This window comes from Capsicum annuum, chromosome 10 (assembly GCF_002878395.1).
Source record: "Capsicum annuum cultivar UCD-10X-F1 chromosome 10, UCD10Xv1.1, whole genome shotgun sequence".
Classification (NCBI taxonomy): domain Eukaryota; kingdom Viridiplantae; phylum Streptophyta; class Magnoliopsida; order Solanales; family Solanaceae; genus Capsicum; species Capsicum annuum.
In genome coordinates, this window is record NC_061120.1 from 195,778,714 (window position 1) to 195,790,109 (window position 11,396).

Here is an 11,396-nt window from a genome sequence, read left to right on the forward strand (position 1 = left end):
GTCGCAAGTTGGTAATAGACTTTGTGCTTGAGCCAAGCGTTTTGCCTTAGCTGCAAAAGCTGCACGAATATCCTTATAAGCCTCCACTTCCTCAGGGAAAGCCTTTTCCAGCTCCTCCAATAGATTCCCTTGCAAACCCTTAAATGCATCTGTTTTGCTCTTAGTGATTTGGTTCTTGGCGATACAACTATTCAACACATCCCTTATAAATTCATCTGGATTCTTCCCATCATCAATTAAAAGAAAGCTAACTTGATAAGAGAAAAAACATATTCACATGCATGAAAGCTAATTCAAACGATCTGCAGTCGTCTCGAGCAGTAGCCATTAACTGAGAAAACTTGATAAGATGGTTATCAAAATAAAGAAAAAATAATAGCATAAATTGAAAAAAAAATTGAGGAAATCAATAAATCAAAAGAAAAATTCATCCGAAACTCTAAATCATCATCAATTGTAAAACATATAAAACTTTCTTGTGTATTGGCAACTGTGTATCCATGTATGTATTTATAGTGCTGAAATAATTTTTGAATTGCAGTTGAGATAAAGATAAAGAGTTGGAATAACTTAATTTTAAATTCATATTCAAATTAGATTATGATAAATACTAAGAGATGATACAACACTAAAACACTAAAATCATGGAGGAAGTTATAATCAAAGTAAATTCAAAATTAATTTAATTTTTTCAGTTTGGTAACAATATGTTCTGTTCACCTATTAATAAGTACATATATTTGAATTTATATTTTTTATTAACTTAAAATTCTCAATTCAAAATTTTTCTTACAATATCTATAATTTTGTAATAAAAATACCACGTGGCTTCTCAATAGTTTGCCACGTAGCTTCTTATGATGCTTCGTCCTCTGCTTAATAATATATATAGATATATAGATAATTAGCAACTTAATACATATTATTTAGGATAATAATGTACTAAACTAAGTATTATGTAGTATATAATAACTGAGTTAGATATGAGAGGGTTTAATACATTATTATCCTACATAATAGTATTAAATGGCTAGTTATAGGGTGTGTTTGGTATGAAGAAAAATATTTTTCAGAAAATGTTTTTCAGTTTTTTTATGTTTGGTTGGCTTATGTGTTTTGAAAAATGTTTTTCAAATTAACTTATTTTTCTTAAATCTAAGGAAAATTACTTCCCTTAAAAAATTAAGGAAAATATTTTCCAAAATTCTCTTTTCAACCTCACTTTTAAGTTGAAATGTTCATATAATTCTCAAAATCATCTACCTCACCCCCCCCCCCCCCCCCCCCCCCCGCCCCCAATACCCTATCACTTTGACACCACCCTTACCCCTACGCCACCCCACCCCACCCCTACCTCTACCCCCACCCCCCATTCCCAAAATTCAATTATTTTAAAAAGTATTTCAAAAATTTTTCTTAGTTCATCCCCTACCTCCACCCCCCCCCCCCCCTACCCCTATCAGCTCTCCTTCCAAAAATAATATCTACATTTTATTAAAAAATTCAAACTTTTCTCTTACCCTACACCTCTACCCTCCCCCTCCCCCCCACCCCAAACCTCAAAAAAAATAAATTAAATTTATTTTTAAAATTTTTAAAAAAATTTCTTCCCCCTCCCACTCACTCCCCTACCCTGACCCCCAGCTCCTACTAACCACCCCCTCCCTCCTCGCCCCCGGGTCAATTTTTAAATTTTTTTTTTAACAAAAAAATTCAAAACTTTTTCTTACCCCATCCCTGCTACCTATTCTGACACCCCCACCCACCCGCCTACCAACCCCCTTCCCAAAAAAATATTTAATTTTTTTGATTTTTTTTTTTTTTAAATTCTAAAATGTATTTTTACGCTTTAACTAAACACTAAAATGGATTTTTTTTAAAAAAAAATTCATTCACCAATCAAATACTAAAAAATATTTTTCGAAAAATATTTTTCATCTACCAACTAAACATAAGAAAACAAGTAAGAAATCAACTTGTTTTGTTTTCCTAAGAAAATATTTTCCATGAAAAACATTTTCCTTCGTACCAAACACACCCATAGCCTATGTTCTTTTTTAATATACATTAGATATGAATTAAGAGTGTTCATACTATAATAAGTTACTTGGTACTACCTCCGTTTCAAAATAATTGTCATATTTCACTTTTCGGGAGTTAATTTAACTAATTTTTACAACCAAATTAGATTAGATTAATTTATATTTTAAAATTAAAATTTGGATTCAAAAACTACACAAAAAGTGCTATAAGTTGCAATTTTTTTAACATCAATAGGATACATCTTAATATATTGACCAAATTTCATATCGTTTGACTGCCAAAAAGGAATCTATGAAAAGTAAAAAGTAAGGAGGGAGTAATTGATCTGCATTGTTATGTAAGCACGTCTTGCAAAATGTGGTAGTCGCCAAAACAAAATATGAGTTTGACATTCATTTCAGCCTTTCTCAGCTTTGTCCTGCTTCATTCATCAAAAAACATTTGGTGACCATTTCACTAATCAAAGTGAACTAGAAACTTATATAGTACATCTTGAATTTCATAATCAACTTTTCTTGAATTCAAAAGATCTATATCTCTGGCATCAATCATTTTTGCCTACAAATTCGAAAGTTCATCACGCATTTTATATTCTTATCTTCATGTGTTCAATGGTTTTGCTGCTACATTGTCATCAGACGAAGTGAAAGAAATGGTAAAAAAGCCCGGCTTTATGTCAGTGCGTCCCCAACAGGTACTGCAGATGCACACCACACACTGTCCAAGTTTCCTTGGCTTACACCAGAATGTTGGCTTATGGAATGCATCAAATTCAGGTAAAGGTGCGATTATTGGTGTATTTGATACTGGAATTGCTCCTCAACATACTTCATTTAATGATAATGGAATGCCTAGTCCACCTGTTAAATGGAAAGGCAAATGTGAGTTCAATGTTACAACTTATTGTAACAAGAAGCTTATTGGAGCAATGAATTTTGCTCAGCTGGATAAGTCCCAGTGGGACAAAGATGGACATGGAACACATACTTCAAGCATAGCCACAGGGAACTTTGTGGATGGTGCCAATTTTCTTGGTAATGCTAATGGCACGGCTGTTGGCATAGCGCCACGAGCCCATGTACAAAGTTTGTTATTTCTATTGTCTAGAAACCGATGTCATAGCCGGTCTTGAGGCTACAATTGAAGACGGTGTGGATGTGATTTCCATGTCAATGGGATTACCAGTGTCTCCGCCATTATGACGATTATATCGCAGTTGGTGTGTACAGCGTGATGGAGAAGGGGTTTTTTGTAAGTTGCTCAGCAGGAAATGATGGACCAGATAAGGGTAGTGTAGTAAATGAGGCCCCATGGATTCTAACCGTTGGTGCGAGCACAACAGATAGAAAGATAAAAGCGGTGGCAGTTTTGGGCAATGGAGCAGAGTTTGAGGGCGAATCAGCCTTTCAACCAACAAATTTTTCACGAAAATTGTTACCAATCGTGAATGGTAATGCGTGTGAATTGTTGAATACAAGCGATGTCAAGGGTAAAATAGTGTTGTGCAAAACACACGGTTACAGATCTGGAAAAGATAAAGGAGTAGTAGTGAAAATGGCTGGTGGTGTGGGCATGATTCTCATGACCGAAAAGAATCTTGGCTCTACAACATTGTCAGAAAATGATGTCCTTCCCACAACAAATGTTGATTATAATGACGAACAAATGATTATAAACTATACAAAATCAACATCAACACGAGTCGCAACAATATCATTCAAGGGAACAAGAACTGGAAACAAGCACGCGCAAACGGTTGCTTACTTTTCTTCCAGAGGACTATCTATGCAGAGTCGAGGAATACTAAAGCCTGACGTTATTGGCCCTGGAGTGAATATCCTTGCAGCGTGGTCAGCCTCTGTAGCAGCCGCGATAACATCTTCAACTGCAGCTTCATCGACGTTTTTCTTCCAATCTGGAGCGTCAATGTCACGACCCGAACCGGGGTCCTGGCCGTGACGGGTATCCCGAACCATGAAGGCCCGATAGCCCTTCTAACTTGCAATCACATACATCATTCATATATAAAGAGGAAATACGGAAATACATAATGAAACAGAATCATGGTCAATATCATAATTCAATTGAACAATTTGGAATGGAAACCATAAACTCTAACAACATCTAACATCAGTCTGCTAATAACTGAAAATGACATTTGTCTGAAATCTGGGACAAGGCCCCCAGTCGGACCATGAGTCAAAATAAAATAGCAATAACAAGTTTCATAACCAGGCCTTCCGAAGTAAGGGGGCTCACCAGCTGCAAACTTCTGACAAGTCAATCTACTGCTTAACGTGACCTCAGGACTGTGTCTCAGAATCCTGAAATATAGGGGGTCAATACAGTTGTACTGGTACGCAGAGTAATCCAAAAATAATGAATCTATATATATAACATAGGTGAGAGCAAGTCATGAAATATCAGGCATGATATAGTTTAAAATACATGGGCAACTTCAATGATCTTAAAACAATCTTATAAATGCAGTTCTAATCTTTGTATTACTTCTGAGTTAGGTGGTACACCCTACAATTCTACAACCCCACGGGCTATATGGAGTCCGCCCTTAACTCGGTGGCCAGGCCCCCAACCCAAGTTTGCCGCAAGAGTTGGAGTTTCTGATTCTGATACGCCACAGGGCACTAGGCCAGCGTATAATTCCTCTAGGGGACATAATAACCTGTATCGACAAAACACGATTTCGGGCAATGAGTTATTTGAACTCGTGCCTTCTTCGGGTAACCACCTAACATCTCTTTATGTCCATTTTTAACCTTTTTTGAACATGCATCTTTCTAAATTCAAAATCTGTAAATCTGATTTCTATTCTATGTTGAGTCTATTATGGCATTATTTGTTTTGGTATCGTCATACCAAGACTTGTAAGTCATGTTTCTAATCCATAAAAAGATATCATATCACAGTCTTCTCTTTCAAAACATGAAGTTAGGACCACCATACTTCAAACAGTTCAAGAGAATTCATACTTCAAAACATATGTCAAATTATGCAAAGAATCTCGCTTTCAACATTTCAACAAACATGCAGGCCCCCAACCCAAGTTTGCCGCAAGAGTTGGAGTTTCTGATTCTGATACACCACAGGGCACTAAGCCAGCGTATAATTCCTCTAGGGGACATAATAACCTGTATCGACAAAACACGGTTTGGGGCAATGAGTTATTTGAACTCGTGCCTTCTTCGGGTAACCACCTAACATCTCTTTGTGCCCATTTTTAACCTTTTTTGAACATGCATCTTTCTAATTTCAAAATCTGTAAATCTGAGTGAAATCTAATTTCTATTCTATGTTGAGTCTATTATGACATTATTTGTTTTGGTATCGTCATACCAAGACTTGTAAGTCATATTTCTGATCCATAAAAAGATATCATATCACAGTCTTCTCTTTCAAAACATGAAGTTAGGACCACCATACTTCAAACAGTTCAAGAGAATTCATACTTCAAAACATATGTCAAATTATGAAAAGAATCTCTCTTTTCAACATTTCAACAAACATGTGGTGGTCATGTATTTTTGACAAACCATGCAATTCTTTCATTATATGTCTTCAACATTTATCAACATGTAAAACCCCCTCATCATCAATTTAAAATCAATCTTAAATCATTTAACATTAGTCAAGAACATTGATACCATGCTTCTAAATATAACATTCTTCAATTTGTAACATGAGAAAATCAAGAGGTGTTGCAACATGAGAGGGAGTGTAAATAGTCATGCTCTCAATTCAATTATCAAATTTAGATGCATACATACATACATACATACATACATACATACGTACGTACGTATATAAACAAGAATCAATTTTATTTAAGGGCAAAATGAAATTGACATAACCTACAATTCGGTATCGGATTTTCACTCGGAGCTCATTTGGTAACACGACTCCCAGAAACGGAAAAATGTCATTAAGAGCTTATTGCCTCACACGAAAAATGACATAACTTTTCACTCGGGTATCGGATTTTAGCGAAATTGGTATCGTTGGAAAGCTAATTCGATTATCTACAATTTGGTGGGTCTTAAGCTGAAAAATTCTATGAGTATCGAAAGTTATACACGTTCAAAGTAGACCCTTGTAGAATCGAATATAAAACTTTGGATGAATAAATCACTCTTAGTTCAACTTTACTCCAAATGATTTTTATGAACACTTTTCACCTCATAATCACTTCATACACTAGGAGAAGGATCATGACACATGAATTTAAATATAAATCATGGAATTAGAGCTTACACACGTAGGAATGACGGTTCACTTTCTAGCTCGAAAATGCAGGGTGTTACAGTCAATGTCTAGCCCTCACCTTGCAGGAGTTGCAGCACTGTTAAAGAGCGCACATCCAGAATGGTCTCCAGCTGCAATTAAATCCACAATCATGACCACTGCTGATTACATCAACCTTGGAAATGATCTGATTCAGGACGAGACACTTAAACATGCTGATCTACTTACACTCGGGTCAGGGCACGTGAATCCATCATGAGCAAATGATCCTGGACTCATTTATGACATCCAACCAGAAGATTACATCCCATACTTATGTGGCTTGAACTATACGGATAATCAAGTCAGTGCCATTGTGAAAAAGAAGGTACATTGTCTGTAAGGCATACCTCGGTCAGAGTTGAACTACCCGTCTTTTTATATTCCTAAGGAATCAAGTGCTCAAACATATACGAGGACTGTGACTAATGTGGGTGAAGCAATTGCAGCTTATACAGTTAAAGTATTTGGGCTCTAAGGCGTTGAGGTGACTATTAATCCTAAGATCTTGAAATTTTCAGTGTTGAATCAGAAGGCGTCATATAATGTAACAGTTAAGTCATCAGATCTTACAGGACATTCTCAAGGATACATAATTTGGTCTTCACATAGGCATTCTGTTAGAAATCCAATAGAAGTATTTCCCCGTAGCAATGTGATTTAATTGCTTGAATTTGTTATAAGAGATGACTTCTTCATTTGTTATTTAGACAAATTCCTATTTGTTCTTAACAAGTAATGAAACAACCATCACCACCTACTGTCTCCATTCCTATTTATTTGTAGTATTTTTAAGTTGCACAGCGTTGAAAAAGCATTAGCTAGAAGATAATTTGATTAAATTAAACTTACTTATTACTCATCTTTATTTAATAATTTTTCTTTTACATTATATTAATATCTTTCCATAGTTATGACTAAGGGTTAAGATAGAAACAAACAACTAATTATGTTTTTGATTTTCTAAAACGACAAGTATTATAAAATATATATTTTTAGTAGGATGACAAGTAATTAGGAATGAGGAGTATATCATGATGCTCCTATTCTATATTTACAGGTACATATATATCATCATCATTGTTTTGTATTTTTTGTAATTCCTCGTTGGATTTCTAAAACTCTCATCGGGACTAATTCAAATTGACATTTTGTAAGACCCATTGAAAACCCTTACATTTCTATAAATCAATAAGGTCTCTATAAATATGCTGTGTTGACAGTGTCTCATATACTGGAGAAAACGATCACTAAAGACCAAATCTATTAAGTCGTCTCTTACGATAAGTATCAATTTAGTTGCAATTACTACACTACAACAAATAATTACTCTATTTTCTTAATATTGTGCCTATACAATATTAATTATGTGGGTATCAAAATTACAAAGCAAACACACTATTAATTTTAGTAAAAGTTACGTAAATTTCAACTCTGTTGGAGCTAATTACTCTTTATCTCAACTTTTTTTAAAATTATTAAAAACCTTTGACTTGGTCCATACGTTACACCACATTTTTCGGATACATCTCTTAAATTTAGACGGATACATCACTTAATTTTACACAGATACATCACATTCGTTCAGTACTTAATTTTGCACAAATACATCATATTCTTCCGAATAGTTTACTTAATTTTACACGAATACATCATATTCTTCACTTATGTAATTATTTAAAAAGATTGGAATTTTAAATAATTATAATAAGTTATAGTATGATGTAATTTTTCTTTAATTTTATACATAAATAAATTATTTCCTAGCTAGTTGAAAAACATGATATTACTTCTACAGAATTTAATCTGTACAGCAGCTACCAAACTCCGCTTAATTACATTCAAGGTCGACTTTTGAAATCATCTTTTATGCTTTCTCCATTTCAAAAAAGAAATTCCCTCTTTTTTAGAAATACTTTGATTTCAACTTTTACGTAGTATGTGTAAGACCATAAGATTATACAACAACAACAACAAATCCAGTATATTCCCACATAGTGGGATCTGGGGAGGGTAGAGTGTACGCAGTCTATACTACTACCTCTAAAGAAGTAGAGAGGGTAAGACCACAAGATTAAAGGTCATTTAATAAATTTGACATAAGTTTAATTTAAAACAACAAGAACTTCAAGATGCAAATCTTTTTTATTTTCTTAAACTCTATGCCAAATCAAAATAGATCATTCTTTTTTGAAACAGAGAGAACATTTCTTTTTTCCAATATAAATTTTCCTTTAAATTAAAACCTACTCCTATTTCGATGATTCTATTTTGTTACGTAGATGACTTTTTTAAAAAAAATTTCATTTGAATTAGTTTTATTTTCTACTCATTGGTAGAAATAAATAAATAAATGAAATGGTCATACATTGTTCTCTCATTTCAATTTATTAAATTTTTGTTTTAGCTTGGCACAAGTTTAAAAATATTATAAAGAAAGACTTTTGAATGCTATGATTTTAAATCAAACACATGCAAAATATAAAAAAAATATATTATTTAATCTTGTGATTTAAACATGACAGGTGGAAAGTTAGAATTGAAAAGTTATAAAAAAAAAAAGACATTTTGTATGAAACAAATTAAAAAGGAAGTCAGACAATCAAATTGAAATGAAAAGAATAGTATTTATTTTTTAAAATATATTATATATTTGCTCAAATGAATTTGAAACCTCCAGATGCTTTCCTGACCAATCTCGTCACTTGAAACTTGTTTAGTGTGGTTTACTTCTTCTATGTGATTTGCATGCTATTATACTGTACCGGAGTTTGCACATCCAAAAGGTAGTATCTATCGTGGTTTCAGTATAATTAAATTTGCAGGTGAATCAAGAGCACATGCTACTATTTAACCTTGTTTTAGGTCGATTTACAAGTAGGTGATGAACGAAAACAACTAAGTATGAAATATATGAAACAAGTAAAGTAAAGAAAACAAATTTAGACGAGCTCGATGCGTATGTGAGCGCGATTGAAAACTAACTCGAGCTATTCGAGATGTGAGCAGAGCAGGATTAACACTTGCTAGACAAATAATCTTAAACAAAAGAAAATGTGAGAGCGAATCTTTTTACAAATGAGATAGGAGTACAACAATTTATAGGTTACGATACTAGACTATATGGACAATCACGATTCGATAGCAGAGCCCTTAAGGACTACAGCCTATGCTGATAGGCATTGTGTTCGATCTGTTAGTGAGCCATCTAATATTTTTTTGATGCTAAGCTTCGTTCGAGTTTGTCGTTGCTGGCAGACTGATAATTTTGTCTTCCATTTATTTTTTGCGCTTTGTCATCGACAGAGGCGAGCGATTGAGTTCTTATCTCTTATGAGAGATTGCTTCTATTATCGTCAGCTCGATGGAGCTTTCACAAGGCCTCCCCGCTTGTTGTGAAGAATTCTTAAGCTGTCTCTTCTGATCATGCTACGTGTTATTAGGTGGATTTTACCTCATAAATGTTGCACATACAAATATACTTATCATTAAAAAAAATACAAATATTTCTTTTTTAGTTTTCCACCCTATGTTGGATAATAGTTGTCACGACCCAAAAATCAATAGGTCATGATGGCACTTATCACAATGTATCTTGACAAGTAAGTCTGTCACCCAAACTGATACAAAAAGGAAAAAGAAAAGACAGAAATACCCAAGGTAAGGACTTCTAGAACGAAGTCGAACCATATAAGTAATCATAACAATGCGGAAAAAACTTATTCAAAATACCAATCATGCCCAAAACCAGTTGTCAATAGTGTAAGAACTATTAGTGCAATCTAGGAGTCAAATACATCAGAAAAATAACCACAAAGGAAAATATTTATCTCGGAACACTAGTAAAGACATAACTAGTACAGAAAGATAGAGGTGAACTCTGGACGTATGAATGTCCAACCACTACTTTGAGTAATCTGAAGACGCCCAAAATCAATCAATTTGAGGCGCACCCGAACCTAAAGCTATATCGAAAGGGTTAAGTAGGAGTGAGTACGATCCACTTGTACTCGATAGGTATCACAGGCCGACTGAACAAAGTAAAAATAAAGCATACAAAATACATACTAAGGACACGTCACCTGCAATCAAAAAATGTCCCATAACGGTAGTCCACAACACTTGCACTACCAATTCTAATGTATCACATATATTGTAACATCGCACCAAGATAGGATACAAGTACGTATTATATCACATATAAGTAGAACAAGGGAGAACATGTATATACAAAATCATCAAATACAAGTAAAGGAAGATACAACAAATACATAGATGATAAGTCAATATGACAATACAACACAACAAAGTAAGTGCAATGTATATGATAGTGAAGATGATGCACGAGGTCGTCGCACAACCTTCGAGATTATCGCACAATCCTTGTATACACCTACGGAGCTAAAGTTTCCGACGTAGGACCCATGGGGGTTTGTCAACCCGTATCCAGTTCACATATCTCATTTCCGGCATATTCCTCGAAAAGTATTTTATAAGGTGTTACAATATCTCCTCCCTGTCACTTTCCTCGGGGAGAGTTTTATAAAAGGTGTTATCAGTGTTTCTCAGATATTGTCACGGTGGTACCAATGCTTCATGAATGAGTATGATATGAGGATGTAATGCTCGCAATCAATCACAATGAGTATTTTCACAACCAGTCACAATGAGATATTTTCACAACCAACTATAATTATACATTTCCACAACTACGTGAGCCAATATTTACTCATTATTTTTGTTTTATCCATGAATTTTTGCATGTCTCATAGAACAACAAGTATGAATATATCGCAATACACCAATGGTACCACATTAGGCATTTTAACAATGCAATACAATTATTCACACATATTCAATGCTATCAACATCACATAGGACCCCACACGGTCACACATATCACATAATATTTAATTTTAAAAATTAAATTTCATATAGCCCCCCTTCCCCCCCACACACGGGCACAACACATAGATAATTATTTTTCATGATTAGTTCCCACCCTTAACATACATTTTGTATCATCATTTACTACCCAACCCAGTCTGAAAGAG

General features: G+C 34.3%; 1 pseudogene; it reads left to right on the plus strand.

Moving 5' to 3' along the window:
- Positions 1-7,006, plus strand: part of LOC107845263 — a 22,994-nt pseudogene extending 15,988 nt beyond the window's left edge.
- The last annotated feature ends 4,390 nt before the right edge of the window (positions 7,007-11,396 follow it).